General features: G+C 41.2%; 1 protein-coding gene across 1 annotated transcript in view; it reads right to left on the bottom strand.

Annotated features, from left to right (window-relative positions):
• ST8SIA1 (ST8 alpha-N-acetyl-neuraminide alpha-2,8-sialyltransferase 1) overlaps positions 1-25,815 on the bottom strand; it is a 141,969-nt gene that overhangs the window by 58,910 nt on the left and 57,244 nt on the right. The gene's annotated exons all lie outside the window — the stretch shown is intronic.

Raw genomic sequence — 25,815 nt, 5'->3', positions numbered from 1 at the left:
TATCAAATTGGCCATGCACATAGTAGTGTCTGCTAAGGAAAAGGGGAAAATCCAAGCCACACACATATTTTTAAAGGCAATACGCTGGGAACAAATGCAAATGAATTATGTTCCCCACTTGAATGCAATTTCATTCATTCATACAATTGGTCATAATCATTCAACAAACGTTGCCAAGCATTTACTGTGCTAATTGTTGCGGATTGATACAAGGATACAGAAGTCATATGCCTCAGGATTCACAATTTTGGATGTGAGTGGAGTGTGACGTATATACTTATGCAGCAGACTCTAAGATAACGCTGAAATTGCTGTAGAAGAGAGAGGTAAGCTCCAAATATTATGGAGAATCCTAGAGAAGGACAAAAGGCATTTCGACCAAGTCGACTCAGGTAAAGGCTTCTCACTCAAGATGAATCTTAAAGGATGAGCGGTTTGGCCAGGCAGGGAAAGCAGCATAAACAAAGACACAAAAGTATGCTGAGAACCAGTGCTGTGTTTATGAGCAACTGAACACGCTGGGTGGGTCTGTTTAGAACTTAGGAGGCACTGAGGGGCAAGTGACTTATAACTGAACCAGACAGCATGTGACTTTCTTTCTGCAAACATTGAACTGGACTGAAAAAAAAAATATGCTCACTGTACCTGAGTGTTCCCTGAAGTGCTATTAATAGTACCAGGGAATATCCAAACCCAGCAATAGCCCCTGAAAGTGAAATGCGTCATTCGGTCTCTTTTAGCTAGATCAGCAAGAACCACCAGATACAGAATTTCCTGCTGGCTGAAACAATGCATAATGGTGGGAGTTCTTTACCTTACTATATATAACTGACACATAAATAGCTACAGTGATATTAAGTAGGCCATCCTGGATGAATCTGAAGTAAGTAATATAGGTTATACCAAAAGAATAAATGTATACTATAAAAGTCTTGCCTAGGCATAAAATAATCAAACAAGAAAAAAAATTAGAGACATCTTTGTGCTCATTGGTAGCTGAGATAGGCTCTGGACTCAGCACAAGAAGACAGTTTCCCTTCCTTGGCTTCTAGTATGTAAACGGAACAATCAGAACTATGGAGATACAGTTAATAAAGATAGAGCACTCAGCCCGGCCGGCACTGCTCAGTGGTTGAGCGTTGACCTATGAACCAGGAGGTCACCGTTCGATTCCTGGTCAGGGCACATGCCCGGGTTACGGGCTCCATCCCCAGTGTGGGGCGTGCAGAAGGCAGCCAATCAATAATTCTCTCTCATCACTGATGTTTCTATCTTTCTCTCCCTCTACCCTTCTCTCTAAAATCAATAAAAATATATTTTAAAAAGATACAATACTCAAAGTGTAAAGTCTAAGCATTTGCCTGCAGAATTAAGAATTCCCTCCATGACCACAACAGAGACCCGTCCAGGGACTCCAGAGCAGGATACACAGGGGAGAAATGGGCAGAAGCCAGCACGCACACATCTAGGGTAATATGTGGCACTTTCTCAGTCACTCCTGAGAAGAGGGTTTGAAATCAACACTCAAAACACATTAATTAGATCTATAAATTGTTAGATATAGATTTATGTCTTTATGTTCAAGTTATCTGTTCATTTATTGCACAAGGATTTGCTTAAGTGCCTGCTATTCCAGGAATTGTCCTGGGTGACAGGAAAGTAAGTGGTAATCGCTGTTCCACTGGAGCTTATATTCTAGTGGGAAATGGATGATAAATAAAGATAAATGAGTAAAATGAACAGTATGCCAGGTGGTGACATGGACTGTGGAGAGAAAGAAATAATTGGCATTAGAGGACCAGGAAATGCTTTTGAAGAGGAACTGCAATTTAAACAAGTGGTCAGGGAAGAACTCAAAGGAGCCATGTAAGCAAATCCCTGAAGGAGATGAAGAGTGAGCCTTACCAATATGGGTGGGGACCACTGGTGTAGACCTGGAGGAGGGAACATTCCTGGGGTTTGAAAGGACAGCCAAGAGCCCATTGTGTTTGGAGATGAGTAAGCAAGGGAGACAGAAGTAGGAGAGGAGATCAGAGAATTAACTGGTGGGGAGGTTGGTGAACAAATTCTGTAGGGCCTTGTAGGGTATGGTAAAGATTTAGAGTTTTATTCTAAGATGAGAATCAAGTCACTGAATGGTGAGTAAAGGAATGGCAATATTCCATATTTTGGGACCATCACTTGCTGCTGTGAGAACAGGCTGTAGGATGTCATGGGCAGAAAGATACAGACTAGTTAGGAGTCTCGTGTAACAAGAGACTAAAGATTTTGGTGGTTTGGACTGGGGTGCAGGGGTAGTGAGAAGTAAGCAGATTCTGGAGATATTTGGGAAGAAGAGCTGATGCAGTGGAAATAGGGTAAGAAAAAAAGAGAGAAATCAAGAATCATGCCAAGGTTTTTGGCTTGAACAACTGTAAAGATGGACTTGCCATTTATTGAGATATGGAAGATTACCAGAGGGGCAGGTTTTAAGAGAATGATCTGGAGCTTAATTTTAAATCTGTCAAGTGTGAGATGCCCATTAGACATGTAAGTGGCAATGTCAAGTGAACAATTGGATATGTCAGATTACAGTTAGAAAACCAGTCTTCTCTGGAGATAGAAAGTTGGCAGTGATCAGCATACAGTAGGTATTTAAAGTTAGGAGACTAGCTGGTGAATGAGTGTAGACAGAGAAGAGAAGAGGTCTAAGATCCGGATGGATCCTGGGGCACTCCTCAGGAGAATGAGGAGAGATCAGTAAAGGAGACTAAGAAAGAGTGGCCAATGGAATGGGAGAAATAACAGCAAAGTGCGGTGTCTTGAAAGCCTGGTTTAAATATATATACTAATAAAAGGGTAATATGCTAATTAGACCGGAAGTTTTCCAGACGTCCTTCCAGACAAAGCCATGGTGGTGGGGGCCGAGGCAGAGGCAGTTAGGGGCGATCAGGCCGGCAGGGGAAAGCAGTTAGGGACAATCAGGCAGGCATGGGGGAGCAGTTAGGGGCAATCAGGCCAGGAGGGGAGCAGTTAGGGGATAATCAGGCCGGTAGGGGAGCAGTTAGGGGGCGATCAAGCCAGCAGGCAGAGGCGGTTAGGGGCAACAGGCAGGCAGGCAGGCGAGTGGTTAGGAGCCAGCGGTCCTGGATTGCAAGGGGGATGACCTACTGCCGGGGATCAGGCCTATACTGGCAGTTGACATCCCCGGGGGTCCCAGATTGGAGAGTGTGCAGGCCAGGCTGAGGGACCCCCCCCCCCCATGCATGGATTTCATGCATCGAGCCTCTAGTATATACATAAAGAAGGAAGGGGGAAAATTGCATCAAATGCTACTGACAGATTAAATAAGAAAACAGTTAAAAATTGCCACTGGATTTAGCAACATGGAGGTCAGTGGTAACCTTAACAAGGACAGGTTAGGTACAGTAGTGAGGACAGAAGACTGATCTGAGTTCAGTGAGTTATACATGTATATTTGCACATCTATTTGAATATACTGTCATTTATTTGAAAAGTGGGGATCACTCATTCTCAACTAATACTTAGTTTGCTTTGTAAAACCCAACTTAAAGCCCCCTCCATGTTGCCAGGGAGCTTCCAGAACCAGACTGACTGGCAATCCCAAGTTTCCAGACAAGAATCTGGGCCCAAAACAAGATCTGGGAAGCGGCAACAACATCAGCATAAACCTGTTTCCTGTTTCTAAAAGGAGGTAAAATCGCACAGGATTTTATGAGATTACTAGAGGCCCATTTGCAGGAAGATTCCCGCAAGAATAGGGCTTCGATCCCGTCTCTGCCGCTTCTCTCCCGCCCATCTCTGCCGCTCCTACCCTGCCCGTCTCTGCCGCTTCTCTTCTGCCCGTCTCTGCTACCTCGGCTCCATTGCTTGGCTTCCTTCGACGGTGTCTTCAGTCTTCGCTCCCAGCTGGTATATGCAAATTAGCCTCCATCTTTGTTGGCAGTTAATTTGCGTATCGCTCTGATTAGCCCATGGTGGGCGTAGCGAAGGTACGGTCAATTTGCAACTTTGTCTGTTATTAGATAGGATATGAGACTAGAGGCCTGGTGCATGAAATTCGTGCACTCGACGGGGAGGGGGAGGGGGGTCAGCCCGGACAGGAGCCCTCGGGGGATGTCCGACTGCCTTGGAGGCGGGAGAGGCTCCCACCACTGCAGCTGCGCTCAACAGCCGTGAGCCTGGCTCAGGGCTTCTGGCTGAGTGGCACTCCCCCTGTGGGAGTGCAATGACCACCAGGGAGCAGCTCCTGTGTTGAGCATCTGCCCCCTGATGGTCAGTGCACGTCATAACAACTGGTAGTTCCACTGTTTGGTCAATTTGCATATTAGCCTCTTATTATATAGGATGATGTACATAAGGCAACTCTCAGAGCCACAGGCATGGTCATCTACTCATCTTCCTTCACTTCTCTCATCCCTTCCCTCCTTCCAGCAGATTTTACTGACTCATTCAAGCCATGAAATACCTAAATTCCATGAGTAAAATAATGGTTTATTTAACTCTATCTTAACAATTGGAATAATTTTATTAGCAGAACATTTAACTATTAAACCAATGAACTATAAAAAATATTTTTTAAGCCCTCCAACAAAAGGCCAATGAGAAAAACAAAAGCCATTTCTGACTTTTTTCCAGCAATGTTTGTTTGCTGCTTCATTTGATCAACTACTAGCCCTTACACAAGCAATTTCATTTCAATAAATATTTCTTGAGTGCCTGCATGCACTCTTCTGGGCATTGGTAATACACCAGTGGACAATAAGAGATCACTAAAAGAAAAAATTTAATTAAGAAAACACTGTGGATTTATTTAAACTAATTGAGATAATATCATTATTCTATTTTAGAACATACCATATGTCAACTTGACAATGGTCAATGCTTACCAGAATAATGTATGAATAAGGTGTTCTCCTTTTGGGATATACTACATAGAAAGAACTTTTGATCACCCATTTCCACATGAATATTATGATTTTGGCAAGGAGTACTTTTATTAAAACACTCCATCCTTCCTTTTCAGATGTATTTTATGCATCCATGTAAGAAAATATCTATTGGATCTGAGAATATAGTACACTTTCCCTGCTAACCTTAGAAAATACTACTCTAAATGAAAGGCTGAATTAGGCAGATTGACTATAGCAATGAGCTAAAAATTCATCTTATGGATCTTTGTCCAAATGTTTTCATCTATAACAATTTGTTCAATAAGTTCATTATTTAATCAGCAGATTTATGTTGAGCATCTAATCAATTTTCAGCAATGTGGCACTTCCTTAATGTCATAATGAATGTATAATTTAATTCCCAAACTTAAACAACAAATCTGAGTCTCACCACTACCTAAATATGAGCTAATTAATAAATCCATTCAGACTCTTGCTTCTGAGATACCTCTTATCCATGTCATCATCCACAGACTATATTGCCTGTGCCTCTTCTTAAATAGCCCTGATGCCCAACTTTCCTTTACAGTCAACAACTATTTGTTGATCACCTATAATGGACCAGGAGCTGTTATGGATACTGGAAATATGCTGGTGAACAAAATAGACATGTACCCTACTTGTGGAGCTCACCTTTTAACAGGAAAAGCAGGATTTAACAAATATGATAGAAAAGGGCAGAGTGCAGCAGGGTTAAGGACTATCTCTGAGGAAGTGACACAGATCTAAGCTCAGAAGTTTTTAGTCATAAGTAAAGTAGTTGAGATTTCTATTCTAATAGATAACCTTGGGAAGGTTAAAATAAGACAAACAAAAATTATGGCCTTTAATGCTTTATGGCATGGATGAATATAAATTAGGGCCTTTAATGTTTTGTGGTATGAACGAAGGTAAAAAGACTTGTTATAGGCTAGAAGGCTTTTTTTGGAAACAAACCACAAAATCCAACTGCAAAAATATTCCAGGTTGACTATATGACTTTAGGAAGAATATTATTAATAGCTAAAGAATTTAAACCTCGTTTTCTGTGTGCCATATGTAAATAATGCCTGAGCATCCCAGAATGGTTTCTATATTAAGTGAGTGAAGCATTATTTACCAGAGTCATTTCCAAAGCCAGAGACCTCACTTGGTCCCCCTCCCCACATGCAATCCACACAAGACAACACAGCACTAAGAAGCAGTGACCTCACCACCAGCACTATCATGCCTGTCATCGCCCACCCCACAGACATAACTAGATGTCTCGATGATGACACTACCCCTCTAAGCAACTGAGTTAACCAACACCAATCACTAATTGTGTTAAGAGTTTGAGCTCGCCTTGGGGGAAGGGGAGAAGTTAGGAGGTGCATGGATAAAAAGAAAAATGTAAACCATTTAGTAGAGAGAGAATTGGGTTAAACAATGCCATAATAACTATATTCACAGCAATACACACCATTTCCACAAAAGCAGCTCTGATTACAATAGTCTTTGAAAGACGATACCTTTGCCCAGCCAGCATGGTTCAGTGGTTGAGTGTCGACCTATGAACCAGAAGGTCACAATTCGATTCCCGGTTGTGGGCTTGATCCCCTGTGTGGGGCATGCAGGAGACAGCCGATCAATGATTCTCTTTCATCATTGATGTTTCTATCTCCCCCTCTCTTTTCCTCTCTTAAATTAATAAAAAATATTTTTTTTTTATTTTTAAAAAGAAAGACAATACCTTTGAGGCATGTCTACAATGCAAAAAATTAGCATCATGCATTAATATAAAATCAGAAACGAATAATGAATAACATTCTATAGAACAAGAGCAGAGATTATGAGGAAGGCTATAATGTCCCCACATCCAAGTTATAAAAAGCAACCTTAAATCTAGGAAGCACAATGGAGCACAAGGAAGCCAAAAAGTTTTGAAACTACAGAAGCAGCCCACTAGGACTCTATCCATAGTGACCGTCTTCTAGAAACCATCACAGTCCTGAGAAGATGGGAGGAGGCGCTAAGGCACACCGTTTTATGAGAACTGAACAATAGTCTAAGTGAGAGTAAGCAGACTGGTGGCCAACTCAATATCTTTAATTCCAAGAACTCATCTAAGCATTTTTAAATGCTCTCTTGCTTTTGAAGATGACCACAAAGAACACTGTGTTTTAAAGTTAATACAGGATCTATCAGATTACATCAGATATAACTCCCCATACTTCACTGCTTCAATGTCTATTTCTCAGAAGTGCTGAATAACTTTTTCACCTACCTTGTTCTAGGTTCTTCTTCCTCTACCTTCCCTCTACCACTCCCTGCTCCTCTTTAACATCTAACTGACATTTCATGCCTTGGTGCTTTTATACTTGGAGGGAAAGGAGAAATGCCATAAATATTTCCAAATAAACATTGTTTCATAGCTTAAGGAAAAAAAGTGAGGCTTTCAAGCTAAATTTTGCTAATTTTGTTACAGGTGTAACTTTACCTCTCAGCTAGAAGAGTTGGCACTGTTATTTTCACATTTCACAACTCAAAGGAAAATTCTGTTTTTGTTTGTTTTGCCCTACTACATCCTCCAAATGCTTCTCTTTGACAGGAAGGGGGAGCAAGTCTTCCTTGTCCTGCAGTTGTGTTTTACAGCTAGCAAAATTACCATGCCATTCAGTATTTAGAACACCATCAAGTGCCACTATTAAGGAGAGGGATCAATGTCAATGTTAGACGTGGGTCTCAAGTCTTAATGGAAAAGCAGAGATTTTGATTTGCAACCTTGCAGAGTGGCCTGAAAAGCTGTCACTACATGCCAGCTGCCATTAGTCACGATGTCAAACATATGCTTGCCCTTATTGATGAAAATCTCAAGTTTTTGTGCATAAGAACATGACCTCACACATCCAATTGCACTTCAACCCACTCATTTCTAGGTACCCTCACCCACATATCCACAGGGACTCCCACACATAATTATGCTCCACCCACACACATAATTTAATTTCTTGCCCGTATGGCAATTATATCCTCAACCTAGGCATCTAAATACACCCCCTGCCTCACATCTAATTACAGCCCCCCTCTTATGAATGTAATTACCTCATTCAGCCACCCATCTAATTATGCCCTCCTTGACATGTTTAATTGTACTGCCCACTCAAGGACCTACTTACATTATAGCCAGTGCATCAATTAAGTCCCCACCCTTTAACAATATTCCTCAGATGCACATCTCTTTGTCTCTGAACCTCACTTTATTATTTCAACTAAGATTGGCAACTTCCCACAAGAGAATTCCTAGTAGGCCTGGCACCCAGCTAAACAGGCAAAATAATGACAAGATGCAGCTGAATCAAAAGCAGATTTGGTCCTTTCCAGTAAATAAGTGAATATGTACTTGCTTTTTTGGTCACTGAACTAGCCCCTTGGAAGTCCAAATTAAAATTTCAGCTGTTTTTCTTACTTTGTATGTATAAGCATTTTTATGATGAAAATATCCAGTAAGCAATTTACTTAAGAGGCGAATGCTTCTCATTACAGATACTATTGAACTCTTCACAAAATTACCCCAAACTTTGCCTGGGGATATATATTTATAAGTACTAATTATAGAATATTTGCACAGCCCTACCATTCAAGAAAATTTGACTGCTTTTCAAATACATGAAAACAAATTTCCCAAACACTGCTACTTAGATTTGCATTCCACATCCCACTAATAAAATTGAGATTTTGAAAGGATAAGTGCAGCATTAATATTCTCTGTACACAGGATGCATCTCTGAAAATTGAATGAAGTGAATATTTATATAATGGGTAGTATTTCCCTATTAACATTTTTTGCTCAATCCATTATAAAAATAACAAGCATTGCAAGGAGTATTGTGACTTTTGCATACATAATCTGTTATTCTGTATATAACCTCTGGAAGCCAAATATAACAACAGTTCATGTCACTATTCAACAGATTTATTACACACTAGAGGCCTGATGCACGAAATTTGTGCAAGGGTAGGCCTTGCAGCCACGGCCACCTTGGCTGCTGTGTTGCAGCCCCAGCTGCCTCGGCTGCGGCCCCGCCCTCCCCCCCCACCCACTGGTTGTTCCGGCAGGTCACCCCCCCACCCCAATCTGGTCTAATTAGCATATTAGCTCTTCATTGTATAAGACTGCATAATCCATTTAATGGAAATTTGTTACTGATATTGTTTCTGACCTATGAATGCCCAGACAGTAAGGACTATAGTTTAGGCCAGAGGTTAGCCACATTTCAAGAGTCCTCCAAATGGCAGGTTGTTTTTTCATGAAAAGAAAAGGAAGAACATGCACAACATTTCAAAGGTAGCGGCCAGTGATTCTTAGTAGTGGAACAAAAAATGGCCACAGCATCAGCAGGGACTAAGCCTCATGACACTGCTAGACTTTGCATTCTCAACCCCAGAGATGGAAATGCTACTGGGGGATCCTTTCTCTGAAGATACCGTGTGTCTTCCTGTTGATGAACACTAGCCTGGAGCCTGCCTGCCCGGCTGCCTACTTATCTTTCCTCGACGACCACCAGCAACTCATGTAACCTTAGTGCCTTAGCCTTCTCATCTGTACTAATGGCACTCACCTCATACAGTTGTTGTGAGGATTAAATGAGTTCTGTCTGGCACAAGGTAAATGATCAATAACTGTTATTTTTATTTTCAGTGGACCAATATGTTCTTAGCAACACAGCCCAGAGATCTTGGAGTCATTTTTGCTCATCTCTCAGAATTATCCTAACATCTACCTCTACAGAGGCTCTTCTGTTCTCCTGTGTCTATCCTCAATGCAAATACAGAGTGGGGCAAAAGGAGGTTTACAGTTGTGAGTACGTGAAACACATACTTCATTCTTGTATTATTTTCATTAATTATTATATTATTTTCTATATGAATAACTGTAAACCTACTTTTGCCCCACCTTGTATTTTAAAAAATGGCTTGCAACTTAGTTGGCTTCTACTTCTTGCTTATCATCCATCCTTCACTCTCATATACCAGTTATTCTTCTGAAATGTAATGATGATGGTATCACAGGTGTTTGCAAATGTCCAAACACATCAAATGAACAGATTAAATATGTGCAGTTCTTCATATACCAATTATCCCTCAATAAACCTTTAAATAAACAAAAGCTAGTACAAGTCACTCAACCTATAAAAAATGTATAAAATGTACCATGTTTGCCCCTTTCCACAAAAAAAAAAATGATTGCAATCTTTATTGAGGCACCCAGGACCCACCAACACACTAACCTTCCTGCTCATTCTCTTCTCACAACACATCATCTAACCTCCCACCCAATATTCCTTCTACACCATTTTATTTACCTGTGTTTTCCTCCAACACAATCTGAATTCCTTGTCTCCCTACTTTTGTGGAGGCTGCTATAATGACTCCTACCCTCCTTCCCCTTACTTTCCCAAATCCAGTGTTTGCCTACCAAATTATTTTTCACCCTTAAGATCTGTAAAGTGTCTGCAAGTATTGTGTTCAGTAAGATACCTTACCAGTTCTCCATGTTCCCTACAAGGAATGCTCAAAAATGGAAACAGATCAGAGGAACATTAAAATCCATTTACGCTCAATGAGTCATGAGAATCATGTATTAAGCTATGCACAGTGACTTGTAAGTATAGGTGAAATTCAATCAAATCATTTCCTCAATACTTCAGACTTTCAAACTTATTATCGTTGACGTTATTTTGTTTGTTTGGCAATGGAAGTCAAGATCGTATACAGAAAAACCCATTAAACAATAAAAATAGGAAAAGAGAAGAGAAGATGCTATTTGAGGTAGAAGGTGGGTGCTGCTCCCTGATCTCTTGGTGTCTCCCTCATTTCTGAAAGTGATACTTAGATACTGCAAGGAATTTGATGGGGCAGAAAACCACTCGTCTAATCAAACTCCTTTTTATTTTTCCCAGAAATGAAGAACTACAAACATCAAGCAGATTTCAGTTAAGAACATTTGACAGGTATTTACTGAGTGACAACCAACTACATACCAGTCACTACATGAGGTGTTGGGGCAAAAACCCTGACCTCCCAGCTTAAGGTTTGTTCCACTAAAATGTAATATGAGTTAAGATATATATCTCAGAGGGAAGGCAGGGGTGGTGGGGGTGGGTGGGTGGGGAGACATTAACCAAAGAATTTATATGCATATATGCATAACCCATGGACACAGACAATAGTGTGATGAAGGCCTGGAGGTGAGGGTGAGGGGTGGGATTAGGTGCAGGGTAGACGTGGTCAATGGAGGAGGGGGGAAAAGGGATATCTGTAATACTTTCAAAAATAAAGATAAATTTAAATATATATATTGTTTTCAACTATAAACAGTGTGCAATTACTCAGTAATGCAGCATATTGTTAAATTGTTAATCCAATTTAACTGATTAAAAACCTGAACTAACAAGACCAGGGTCAACTGCCTGCTAATTAACTATTAAATTAAAACACACATAAAGTGCTGTCTCATACATAACTATTCTGTTTTAAAATGAAGAAATCAAGCAGAGGATATTCTCTTTGAGAATACTTGGCCCTTGCTGTCGGCCCACCAGCCCGGTCTTCCAGCACTGCCCATCTAACCGTTTTCCCAGGACTCCCTGTACAAGCCTCCAATCAGCTGGATTTTGTAGCCTCTAAATCCCCCACTCACACTTCTACCTATTTCACCCTACCTGCATGGAGTACCTTCTCCCCTTTTTTCATACTATGACCCACGTAGATCAAAATCACTCTGAGATGCATATTAAAGATTCATATTCTTGGTCCCATTCAACCCTCTTGAAACAGGCTCTCTGGGTAGAGCTCAGGAAGCTAAAGTTCCCCTACACAATTCATGTGCATGGTAAAGTCTGTGACCCACCAGAGCCTACCAACTCTTGAATACAACCCAAGGTCCTCCTTTCCCGAGAACTTCCCCCGACCAATTCATCTTCTGGGATCAGCATCCTCAATCCTGCCACTGCCACACACAAAAAAACCTACAGCTCTACTGTCACTCCCTCTAACCAGAAACTATAGACACTTAGCATTTGGTTCCATTTGCTAGCTACCATTTTGTGTGTGTGCCCATCACCCACAAAGGGAGACTAAGCTGGTCAAGGGTATAAACCATGTCCAATAACTCTTAATGTCCTCAGTTATTATGTATTAGGGCCACAGTAAGTACATATATGTTTTCATTGATAGATTAATTGATTGGTCCAGAAATGCCAGGTATATAAGCAAATAGAGAAATACTGGAAACTTTTTCAGACCACTAGTATGAAGATTAAGGATACATAACTGAGCTAAAAGAGCCTAGAATACAAGAGTTGCAAAATCAGATACCTAAAGAATGCAGGCAGAGAGCATAAGCTGGGGGAAGGAAGACAATAGGGAGTGCTAAGGACTGTGGTTAAGAGAGGACACATGAGCAAACCAAAAAGATCAGGACCTGCTCATACCCTGTTGGTGGTCATGGGATCCAGTGCTGCTAGACATTCTGGTTTTTCTTTCCAAGTGATACTCAAAACCCAGATTTTTATGTAAAATCTCCTAGTTTTTAATATTGGCAAATATAGTTCAGATGATTTTTTTAAAACAATAGAAGCCAAACAAAATATATATGAGGGCCAGTTTGGGCTTGCTGGTAACCAGTTTGCATTTTTTAATTCTAGAACCCAGGTAGGGCCCTGGCAGACTAATTCAGAGATGAGTGTAAATCTTCAATTATTCAAAAGCATATACAGTGGGGCCTTGACTTGCAAGTTTAATTCGTTCCGAGACCGAGCTCATTAAGGAGCTCGTTAACTCAAATTACTCTATCAACTCAATGCAAAAAATCGGCCAAGAGACAGCTGGTATCTCAAAAAACTCATTAGTCGGGACACTCGTAAGTCAAGGCCCCACTGTAGGAAAATTACATGCTTTAGGGAATTTGTAGCCAAAGACTGAGAAAGACCCTCTTCTCCTTGCCAGGCCCAAATTAAATAATAGGTCCTTTCATAAGCTGCTCAAGGGTATAAACCATGTTTGTGAAAAATCCTGTTTGTGAAAAATTCAGGATTCTAAGAGACAAAGGCCAGACCAAGGGGTCATTGAAAAGCATTCCTAATTTCAGTCCAAAATAACATTAATGAATATTCCGATATTACCCACAGTGATTTCTCAGCCCTCTGTGGCTGAGGCCTCTTTCCCTAAACACTTTGTTTTCTCAACAAAATGGGATCACCTTATCCATGACGTTGCAACATGCATGTTTATTGACTAAGATGCACAGACACCTTTAAATCATTTTTTAATACCAGCATACTATTTGATTAAATAGGTGGTTCATTATTTAACCAAATCCTTGCTGTAAATATTTTAAGTGGTTCTCAATTTTTTTCACTAGGAGAAAGCACACTGCTATAGACATCTTCGGATTGCGGTAAATCTAGGGAGCTGGAAGGGGAAGAAGGGATCAGCTCTCTCTACCTTCTCATTTGGCATGGATAATGTAGGTGGCTTCATTTTATGCAAAGCACTGTGCAAGAGCCTCTTCAACACTGACTTTCTTTTTTTGTTTGTTTTTTTGTTGATTTCACCCAAGAATATCTTTCCATTGTTTTTTTGTTTGTTTGTTTGGGGTTTTTTGGGGGGGTGGGGGGGGTTTAGAGAGAGTGGAAGAAAGGGGGAGATACAGAGAAAAAGAAACATCGATATGAGAAAGAGACATCGATTGGTTGCCTGCCGCATGTGCCCTGACCAGGGCCAGGGATTGAGCCTGCAACCTAGGTACATGCCCTTCACTGGAATCGAACCTGGGTCCCTTCAGTCCATAGGCCAATGCTCTATCCACTGAGCCAAACCAACTAGGGCAACACCACCTTTCAACAAGATTGCCATCTCTAACATATTCCACATAGAATTCCTCTCACTGTCACTGGCCTGATACACATAACCTTGAGCATTTGTCCAATTAATTCCTTAAGAAAAAATCCTTAGATGTGGAATTACGGAGACAGACAGATCATAAGCACATATTTAAGGCTTTTGATACACACTGCTATGACTCAACCAGAAAAATTATACCAGGTTCATTGGCACCAGTGTGCCTGAGAGCACACTGACTACCTGGAAACAACCTGGATCATATCAATAAATTTTAGCAGCAGAGCAAATATCCATTCCCAAAAGAAAAAAAATACACAATGGGGAACTCCTTATATACCATGACAGCTATTTCAGATATATGAGGGCAGAGGCTCTACTGTGTTGTAATCACTCAATGGTGTGTTACATAATCTGAGAGGACAGGCAAGACAGTTTAAGTGGTTAAATCCATAGTTTCGCTTCAACGGGCCTGTGTTCAAACCCTGACTCAGCTTGGAATCCCAGCCTGGAACCAGTGTCTAGCTGGGAGATCTGAACAGGTCATTTAACATCTCTCAGCCTCAGTTTCTACATGTAAAATGGAGAAAATAATACCAGCCTTTATGTTGAATTATCAGGTAATGCATGCAAAACACATTGAGTTCTCGGCAAACTATAGCTCTAGAGTGTTTTCACAAAATCGAATCAAATTTAAAAAACATAATTAAACTGCTCTTCAGTAGATTTTCTCTAATATATTTTATTTCCATTAATACTTCTTAGTCATTTTACCTAAAGACTACATTTTTAGAAATTGAATTTATTTATTTAAATAAACTTATCTACTATTTCTAATTTAAAATAAAAACACTGAATTAGAACAAAAATGTGTTCAATATAATTTTTCTCCTAAATAGAAATATTTCAAATAAGAAACTTTTATAGAAGTTGAAAGCAGTTTGTAGTCATTAATACCGAATCATAATTAGCAACTTGAAACATCTTTGGAACTTCTTTAAAATGTCTTTTTTCCTATTTATTTGCCGTACTCACTTGCATCCGCCCTTCAATGCCACCCCGTCTCTCTTGCAACTGTGGCAGCCTTTCACCTTCCCTGGCTATAGGATAGTTTCATGATGTCTGCCTTTCCCATAGATACATAGATTTCCTTTTTCCTTTTTTGCACTTATCAATAGGATTCTCAACTAAATGCAGCTTTCATTGTTTTGTCAGCAGTGGCTTTGATGGACCACGTAGCTGGCTCACACACCCCTTGACTGACACAGTGAGAGAGAGAAAAATGTGCATTGACAGGGTGATTTTCGAGGTTAGAATGATTTCCTTTCAATTACACCAAACATAATACAACTGTTACAAAAGAAATAACAGGCCCAAATGGAGTGATTTGCTCCATGAGAGCAAACCAAGACTTACTAGTAATGTAGCTTCAAACTATCCCAGGCATGTGAGGTGTGGCAATCTGAAATTTCCTGATCAGCTCTAGTCAGGTCGTTGGCATGATGAAACCTCTGCTGTTCCCTCCCACTCCCAGCTCCTCCCCCAAGAAAAAAAGATGCCCTGGTCTAAAATAATCTTGTCTTTTCTTTTGCTAGTAACTCCTGTGCCACACCTTCCTTCCTATAAAACATTTCCATTTTGTACAACCCCTCAGAGTGCCCGTCTACTTGCTAGAAGGAATGCTGATTCATGAATTGCTCAATAAAGCCACTTAGACCTTCAAATTTACTCAGCTGAATTTTTGTTGTTGTTAATCCCCACCTGAGAATATTTTTCCATTGATTTTTTTTTTTAGAGAGAGTGGAAGGGAGAGGGAGAGACAAAGAGAGCCATCGCTGTGAGAGAGACTGCAACCGAGGTGCATGCCCTTCATCAGAATCGAACCCGGGACCCTTCAGTCAGCAGGCCGAGACTCTATTCACTGAGCCAATCCAGCCAGGGCTGAATTTTGTTTTTTAACAGAACCTAAAACACAGTTCGTATTTCCCTCAGGCACTCGATTTTTAAAGACACCACATTATCTATGGCATTTTATTGCCACTATTTTTATTAAAATGATAATAGTTTGCCTTTCTCCCTAAGGTTTCCTAGCCCTCATTTCATCCGCCTCACATCCTATAAATCCTCCCTGCTAACTAGTCATTTCCCTAAACCCAAATCATCTTCTAAATCCTCCCATGCCAATAGTCGTTCATAACGCAAAAGGTCAACAATGAAATTACAACACGCCTTAAGAATGTGATGACTGTTATTTACTTTCAGTTTTTGACCTGTTATATTCTTCCTTCTGGATTTTGCAGAGCATTCTGTTACTTCTGTTTCCAGGCCGTTTCGAAGGAATGCGATTACAACATGAAAAAGAAGTCTTAGAGGATTACTTGATTCATGTCCTTTACTAAAGTTCCAGAAAAGTCACAGAGTTTTCAAGTTAAAGGATGATTGTTCTAACTCCCCACACTACACACAAATCTAGTGTCATTCTGGCTGAAATCTTTTTCCTGGTAAGAGTTCCAAAGGGTTAAAAAAATTGCCGAAACCGGTTTGGCTCAGTGGATAGAGCATCGGCCTGCAGACTGAAAGGTCCCAGGTTCAATTCTGGTCAAGGGCGGGTACCTGGGTTTCGGGCACATCCCCAGTAGGAGATGTGCAGGAGGCAGCTGGTCGATGTTTCTCTCATCGATGTTTCTAACTCTCTCTCTCTCTCTCCCTTCCTCTCTGTAAAAAATCAATAAAATATATTTTTAAAAAAATTATTACTGGCCCTAACCGGTTTAGCTCAGTGGATAGAGCGTCGGCCTGCAGACTGAAGGGTCCCAGGTTCGATTAGGGTCAAGGGCATGTACCTTGGTTGCAGGCACATCCCCAGTAGGGGGCATGCAGGAGGCAGCTGATTAATGTTGCTCTCTCATTGATGTTTCTAACTCTCTATCCCTCTCCCTTCCTCTCTGTAAGAAATCAATAAAACATATATTTTTAAAAATTATTACTGTCTCTGGCAAGAGGTTATTCGGGAGGTAAATTGGTTGGCTTGTTTACTAAACATCCTGGCTCCGAAGTGCTACAAACTCGAGAAGATCTTTTCCTCCAGCAGCTGAGCCAGGATGACCTGAAAACAAGGGAGGAAGCAGTATGTTCACTTGAAAGACTGTGATTCATAATGGTTGTGACTTCAAAATGCAAATTCAGGGGAAAATTGGTGCAGGAATATCTCATAGTTAGGAGACTGAAGAAAAAGAATGCATCCAGGCCTCGACACGGGGCGGGGGGCGGGGGGGGGGCAGGGGGGTTACCACCTCGTGACAGGGAGGAGACTTGAGAGTCATCCCTGTTTCTATCACTGTTTCTGCCGTTAAGTTCTGGTTAGACAGAAGGCAGAGACTGGCCAAGCTGACATCTCTGACAGTGATTTTATCTTCAGAAAGGGCAGCAATTTCTCCATCGTGGTGTCTTGTGAGGTTGATTTCATTGCAGCACCTGATCCCCAGTGTTGATAAATCACCGCACTAGGGCAAAACGCAGATGTGGTAACAAACGGAGCTCACTGTAAGCCCGTTTGACCAAGTGGGCTGCTTCCAATGTAGAGATTTTCCCCTCCACTCTCTGACAATGAGCTCCAAGTCTTTTTATATATTTATTTTTTTAAATATATTTTTATTGATTTCAGAGAGGAAGGCAGAGGGAAAGAGAGATAGAAACATCAATGATGAGAGAGAATCATTGATTGGCTACCTCCTGCACGTTCCCACTGGGGATCGAGCCTGCAACCCAGGCATGGGCCCTGACCGGGAATCGAACCGTGACCTCCTAGTTCATAGGTTGACGCTCAACCACTGAGCCATGCCAGTCAGGTCTCTAAGTCTCTTTATACCAGTATTTATACCAAAACATAGGCTGGGGGACAGGGGGTGTTCTAACAGGATTACAACTGGTGATTTTATATAGCAAAACCAAGCAATTCCATTCATTCAGTCAGTCAGTCAGTCAGTCATTCCACTAAAATGTACTGAATAATAACTGAGATACTATAGTCCTGATTCACCCAAAATTAAACATTGTCCCAGCTAGGGAGAGAGAGAACTCAGAATTAAGTACTTAAACAACTGAGTACAAATTTGCAAATGGGAAGTACAGTGCTGTGAGGAAAGCCCATCTGAGGAAATGATACTTCAAACAGGACCTGAAGGATTAACATAAGTGAAGCAAAAGGAGACAAGTCTTTCAGGATAAGGAACAGTATACTGATTAGTCCCATAAAAACAGAGAGCACAGTGTTTTTCAGCAGCTGAAAGAAAACCAGCAAGGGAAAGTGAAGAGGGTGAGAGGGAACACTATGGAAGTTAATGGTGGAGCCACAATCAGGGACCAGACCAAGCAGAGCCTTACGGGCCCTAGGAAGCGAATTAAGAGTTTCAAGCAAAGTGATGGAATAATCTCATTTGCATTTTTAAATATATTTTTATTGATTTCAGAGAGGAAGGGAGAGAGAGACAGAAACCTCAATGATTGATAAGCTGCCTCCTGCAGTCCCCCCACTGGGGATCGAGCCTGCAACCCAGGCATTTGCCCTTGACCAAAATCGAAACTGGGACTCTTCATTCTGAAGACCAACACTCTATCCACTGAGCCAAACCAGCTAGGGCTTTTATTTGCATTTTAAAACAATAATTTGGGCTGCAATGTGGACACAAGATTAGACACACGAAGGCCAATAAGATATTATTATAGATTTCTAAGTAAGAGGTCACTGTAGTTTGAAATAAAATGGCAAAGGTTGCCGAAACCGGTTTGGCTCAGTGGATAGAGCATCTGCCTGCAGACTGAAGGGTCCCAGGTTCGATCCGGTCAAGGGCATGTACCTTGGTTGCAGGCACATCCCCAGTAGGAGATGTGCAGGAGACAGCTGATCGATGTTTCTCTCTCATTGATGTTTCTAACTCTCTATCTCTCTCCCTTCCTCTCTGTAAAAAATCAATAAAATATATTTTAAAAAATAAATAAATAAATAAATAATAAAATAAAATGGCAAAGGCAGTGGTAAAGAAACGCTAATAAGCCAGGCTGAAGCCATGGCTCTGCCATATTTTAGTGCTGTAAAATCACAGCCTTTTAATTATATCAGGGGAGGAGTTGGTGTATACTTCATTGGACAACAAGAAAGCCCAACCCAGCACTGACTGGTTTGGCTCAGTGGATAGAGTGTCGGCCTGCATACTGAAGGGTCCCAGGTTCAATTCCAGTCAGGAGCATGTACCTTGGTTGCGGGCACATCCCCAGTGTGGGGTGTGCAGGAGGCAGCTGATGGATGTTTCTCTCTCATCGATGTTTCTAGCTCTGTGTCCCTCTCCCTTCTTCTCTGTAAAAAAGCAATAAAATAAAAAAAAAGAAAGCCCAACCCAATTTCAGGATCCCTCTCCTGGGGTCTAGATCTAGAATTATCATTTCTAATCATGAAAAAGCTACAGAGTATCTGTTGCTTGCTACTCATCCTTTTCCATGAGTTTTCTCCAGTGAACACCACTCCAGCAGGCGTGGTGAGTATGCTGTTTGGTCACTGAGTGTCTTGTTTGCATAAGCAATAGTGAGAAGTGACTTACCAGAATTTAAATAAACAGATTTTTATAACAACAACATTGGCAGTGACGGACACTGAAGACAGTACCCAATGGGAAAAATGGGAGAAGGGACTGGGTCACCACTATTCCCCCAGAAATCAGCACGGTTCCTAGCACACAATAGTAGTTGTTCAATAAATACTTGATGAATGAATGGTTGAACACTTGTTTTATATAGACTCATCAGGATTTTAGGAAAGCATAATTTTGCTGGCAGCACAACATATTCATTTGGTCAACAACTCTAACAAATAAGAAAGGAAATTTCTGATGTATAAATCCTTATTTTTATTTTAATTTCAACTGATTTTATTTTGTAGATTTTCTATTGAACTAAGTTTTATGGTTCATGTACACGTACTATATTTTATCTGTAATACTTTCAACAATAAAGAAAAATTTTTTAAAAACAAAAAAAATTGCCTATATTTTCTCCTGAGCTCATAAATATCACTGGCCTTTGAGTTTAAATAAACCCTCCAACAATCCCCTCTCAGGCATCTGGAAGCACCTACAAACCACAGTTACTTCAGTTCTTATTGACTTGGCATATTACAAAGTCTGTGTCAGGCTATAACAAAATAAAACAAAAAAGGAAATTCAGAAGTTATGGGTCTAGAATTGACAATACTTTGTGAATATACTATCATCAGAATAAATTAGACCCCAAATGTATATAAACTCAGAAAAGACTGAATGCTAGGAAGAGAAAAATTTAAGCAAAATAATCAGATGATGTATATTTTATATTTATAAGGAGCAGTTAGCCAATGTTTTAGTAATAGCAGACCACCTAGGTTAAAAAAAAAATTGATTTAATTTGCTATTGTCTTTTTCTCAGCCCTTTTTTCTTAGCAAAAAGTTAAAACTCTGAGTCTAGCCCTAACCGGTTTGGCTCAGTGGATAGAGTGTCAGCCTGCAGACTCAAGGGACCCAGGTTCGATTCTGGTCAAGGGCATGTGCCTTGGTTGCGGGCACATCCCCAGTAGGGAGTGTGCAGGAGGCAGCTGATTGATGTTTCTCTCTCATCGATGTTTCTAACTCTCTATCCCTCTCCCTTCCCCTCCATAAAAAATCAATAAAATATATTTTTTTAAAAACAACTCTGAGTCTAGATAGGAAAAATAAAATTTAGCAAGAGAAATCCTATGCATTGTAGTTTTCAGAGTACAAAATGCTGGTTATCCTCAAAAGCAATTGTTTCCATTATGGTCAGCAGATCTTGACCCACACCCCATCTATCCTAAATTTCTCCACTACACTTATCCTATTTTTCTGACAAAGCTGCTAATATATTGTGTCATTTAACTTTGCCCAGATTCTTTCCTTCATTAGCTTCTGCTCCCTCCATACTGTCAGTCTCCACCGAGCTAGTCACAGGAGAAGGTAAGAACCTACTGCTTTTGTCTAAAGACACTCTACTTCATCAGGCCTAATTCTCAACCTCTATATCAGCGGTTCTCAACCTGGGGGTCGAACGACCCTTTCACAGGGGTCACCTAAGATCATCGGAAAACACATATATAATTACATATTGTTTTTGTGATTAATCACTATGCTTTAATTATGTTCAATTTGTAACAATGAAATTGGGGGTCACCACAACATGAGGAACTGTATTAAAGGGTCGTGGCATTAGGAAGGTTGAGAACCACTGTTCTATATACATCCTGAGCCCAAATCTGGGGCAAACTTGGGTCCAGCTCAAGCCCTGGGAAATGTGGGTCAATCCTGGCTTCAGGGGAATGATTTGGGAAGTGGTCACCTGAAGCTGTGGGAATCACCACCAAATGACACCTGCTTTCTTCTAGGCCTGGTTTTGAGGTGAGGCTCTGATCATTTGGCTTCTGTCTTATTTTCAAAACAGCCCCAGGATGCCCTTCCAGATTCCTGGTGCTCAGCTCATACCCAGTTCCAGAACTGGGCTTCAGCCTTGTTCTCAAAAACAGTCCTTAATTTTAACCCCAATGCTGGGGACCTCCTCTTTGTTCCCTGGAAGCTCTGACTTGATCAGTTCCCAAGCCTCTAGAAGGGTGGGCCCTGCCTTCTTCTGACCAGTAACTCCTGGAAGCTGTCAGCTGTTAAAACGTCAGGCTAGTGGGTAGGAATCTGAAGTGAATTGCTATTTAAATTAGATCTCTGGGTATAGCTCCATCCTCCCCCATGCCTCATCTCCGAGTTGTGCACACTATTGGCACATCCTGTTAGTCCTTATTATCTTCTGGTACTGCCAACAATGGCCTGTGGTAAGAACATACATACCCCTTCTGGCAACTGGCTGGACTTCCTTTTAGCCTCTACAGCTAAGTTTACTCCTCTGTCTCATTCCCATCCCACCCCGCCTCCATCTGTTGGGCAAGTCTACACAGAATTTCTCAACGCTGCAGGTAACAGGGTATGACTAGTCAGGCCACAAAGGATGTCAAGAATGTCATGCTATCTGTCTTGTGATCAAAAAGATTAGAAGTCAACGGGAAGAAGAAAAAAAAAGTGAATTGATTTAAATAGATGCAAATATTAAGAAAATGTTCTCTAGCCCTGACCGGTTTGGCTCAGTGTTTAGAGCAGCCGTGGGCAAACTATGGCCCGCGGGCCGGATCCGGCCCGTTTGAAATGAATAAAACTAAAAAAAAAAAAGAAAAGACCGTACCCTTTTATGTAATGATGTTTACTTTGAATTTATATTAGTTCACACAAACACTCCATCCATGCTTTTGTTCCGGCCCTCCGGTCCAGTTTAAGAACCCATTGTGGCCCTGGAATCAAAAATTTTGCCCACCCCTGGTTTAGAGCGTTGGCCTGCGGACTGAAGGGTCCCAGGTTCGATTCCAGACAAGGGCATATACCTTGGTTGCGGGCACATCTCCAGTAAGGGGTGTGCAGGAGGCAGCTGATTGATGTTTCTCTCTCATAGATGTTTCTAACTCTCTATCCCTCTCCCTTCCTCTCTGTAAAAAACGAATAAAATATATTTTTTAAAAAAAGAAAAGAAAAAAAAAGAAAATGTTCTCCATACTCATTTGTATCTTTGTATTCCCTGATCAAATTAAGCCACCGAAAATTTCAGTGTTAATATTCCTCTCTATAAATTAATCAGCTGGATCATTATGTATTTAAGAGATTCTCTTATAAGCTTAAGAAGTGCAAATGAGCATATCAACAGTGTAAATGAAACAGGCCTCTAGTATACAAACAAATGCTGAAAACTATATCAAAATAAACTGGAAAATCCTTTCTACACCTGAACCTTTGCCAGTAAGAAAGACCAAGATGAAAAAACCAATTGAAAGGGAAAAATAAAGATATACCAACTTTTTCTGTAGGAACGCACCCTGTTATGTCACCAAACCTAAGAAGTAAATGTTATATGGAACATTAACACCTCCTGAAAAAAGCTATCACTCCATCAGACCTACAGGATGAGAGCTGACCCAGGGGTAATAGGTGTCATGCAACCTTTTCCATTGTTCCGCGGAAGCCACACACCTGAACCATAATCAGTCTTTGTACTAAATTTTATACACTGTCAAATATTTTAGAAAGGTCTACACCATGGCAAGATAAGCCACTCCTTACATTTAATTTTTATTTTGTGGGTAACCTGTGAATTTTCATTAGAGAGAGGTCTTGATTTGTAATTATTTTCTAAGTTTGAAAGACAAGGTATCCTTCAGCTCCTCTGCAGGGCAACTCCATTGTACCACCTCACTTCTAATCATTTGCTTTCCTTTCTTGTGAAGATAACAGGTATTTGGACATCTTATGATGATCCACTCTCCTCATCTCAGTTAGTTACAGAGCAATTTGTAGAATAGTGTATATTAATCCATTGTTCACATATACAATCTTAATTCACTGGAAATTAATAATTTACCTCACATTGCACTTTGAGTTGATCATAATAATTTTCCATCTATAATGATACAAATGTACATTTGGCAGAGTCCTTAGCATTACTTTATATACTACTTTATATTTCCTAAATCCCAGACTCAAGAGACTTATCTCTTCTTACCATTAAAGGGCATGGAAAACTTATTTCACCCCTTTTCTGGTGGTATTTTTTCTTTTTTCTGTTGCTTCCTGGCATTACCAAAATGCCAAGGAAATATGTATGTGCCACAAATGCTTAGACAGGTAATAGTAGTAACATCTAATCTAATAAAAGACAAACATGCAAATTGACCATACCATCGCTATGCCTTAAGCCACGCCCACCAGCCAATCGGAGTGACCATATGCAAATTAACCCAACCAAGATGGCGGCCGGCAGCCAAAGAGCTGAAGCGAGTAGGAGGCTTGGTTTCTCCAGTGATGGAGGAAGCCAAGCTTCCTGGCTGGCTCTGAGCTCCACTCAAAGCAACAAAGTTTCAATTATAGAAGCTAAATAAACCCCAGATACCTGCTTTCAGCTGGCCGTGGCCATGGAGCTGGAGAGAGCAGGAGCCAGCTCTGAGCTCCACAAAGTTTCAATTATAGAAGGTAAATAAATCCCAGAATTTAAAAAAAAAAAAAGAAAAAAAGGAGAGGCTGGGAGTTTCCGTCGCTGACGGGCTTGGCAAGCCTGAAAACGGCCCTCAGCCCCTCACCCAGACTGGCCAGGCACCCTAGTGGGGAACCCCCACCCTAAAGGGGGTGTGGCCAACTTGAAAACAGCCATTAGCCCCTCACCCAGGCTGGCCAAACCTCCATGGGGTGAGGGTCCCCCCTGGGGGGGGCTTGACCAGCCAGCAAACAGCCATCAGCCCCTCACCCAGGCTGGCCAGGCATCCCAGCGGGATCCCCACCCTGATCCAGGACACCCTTCAGGGCAAACCAGTCGGCCCCCACCCATGCACCAGGCCTCTATCCTATATAATAAAAGGGTAATATGCAAACTGACCCTAACAGCAGAAAGAATGGGAATGACTGGTCACTATGACACACACTGAACACCAGGGGGCAGATGCTCAATGCAGGAGCTGCCCTCTGGTGGTCAGTGCACTCCCACATGGGAGGAGCTCTGCTCAGCCACAAGCCAGGCTGACGACTGCCAGTACAGCAGTGGTGGTAGGAGCCTCTCCTGCCTCCTTAGCAGCACTAAGTTATGTCCGACTGCAGCTTAGGCCTGCTCCCCACTGGCAAGTGGACATCCCCGAGGGCTCCCAGGCTGCCAGAGTGATGTCTGATTGCCAGTTTAGGCCTAATTCCCCAGGGAGCAGGCCTAAACCAGCAGGTGGTCATCCCCCGAGGGGTCCCAAACTGCACCCCCTGAGTGCACAAATTTTTGTGCACCGGGCCTCTAGTTATTATGTTTTACAGTGCATTCACTACAAAGTACTTTCACATCCATAATCTCATTTTAACTTTGTTTCTCATAATAACACTGAAATCTGAAGACCAGGTGTCAATGGTCTTGAGTTGAAAAACTATAAACTTCAGGCTGGAAACAGTTATGTGGCTTGTCTGGGATCCTACACGTCATCATAGAAAGTCCAGGTCTACCGGTAAAACCCTGATATTTTAACTCCGTTCCCTACATTTTTCTCTAATGTTCGCATCTGGCCAAAAATGATAGAGTAAATGACCTGAATTATGTAATGGTAGTGAAACCTGTTCTGAACTCTTGTAATACAGAAACAATGTGCAAAGGATAATTTGCTTTCCTTTGAAAACCTAGAAGTCTCTATTATAGAAATCAAAATGTAACTGGTCTTATTTGTCCTTTTAATGTGGACCACTAGGGAGCTCAAAGTCAAGGGAAACTATAATGCCATGTAGGACCCTCTAACCTGCATAACTACACTCTTTTTTCCTCTCAAATATCTACAAAAGAAATGTCTCCATTTCTTCTGAGAGTATTCATATAAGAAAGGTGAAAAAGCTTAAAATGGTTTCAAGATGACTGATTGATAAAAATAAACAATGGATCTACTAAAACCCATGTCTTCCTAAAAAAAAAAAGTAGTAACAATAAATGTTTGAAATCAGACAGTCCACGTTTCATATCCTAGCCCTTCTACCTTCCTGCCCTAAAATCTCCAATAAGTTACTGAACCCTTTTCAGTCTCTGTTTCATCCATGTAATGAAGACAATAATGATAACCATGCAGAGTTGTACAGATAGAGTAACATGTGAAGAAACTGAGGCAGATAGTACATGTCAACACACATAGTGCATCTGCCTAGAGCTGAAATATTGGAAGTCCCAGCCTCTCTTGCAGCTTGACGTGCCCATGTGATTCAGTCCTGACCAATGACACATCACCAAGAGTCCATCATATTTCCTCTTCTGTGTCCTCCCTCTTCCTACTGGATTCCTCACCTAAAACGGAGGCTCGTTGGCCTGAATCAGCTAAGGATGTTCGAGCAGCAAAACAGGATCCTGGGAGCTTGATGGCACTGTGTAG

This window comes from Myotis yumanensis, unplaced genomic scaffold (assembly GCF_028538775.1).
Source record: "Myotis yumanensis isolate MYYU_CA2020_CCGP unplaced genomic scaffold, mMyoYum1.0.hap1 SCAF_3, whole genome shotgun sequence".
NCBI classification, from domain to species: Eukaryota; Metazoa; Chordata; class Mammalia; order Chiroptera; family Vespertilionidae; genus Myotis; species Myotis yumanensis.
Note: the sequence above shows the minus strand (reverse complement) of the source record. Positions and strands in the feature narration are given on the sequence as shown.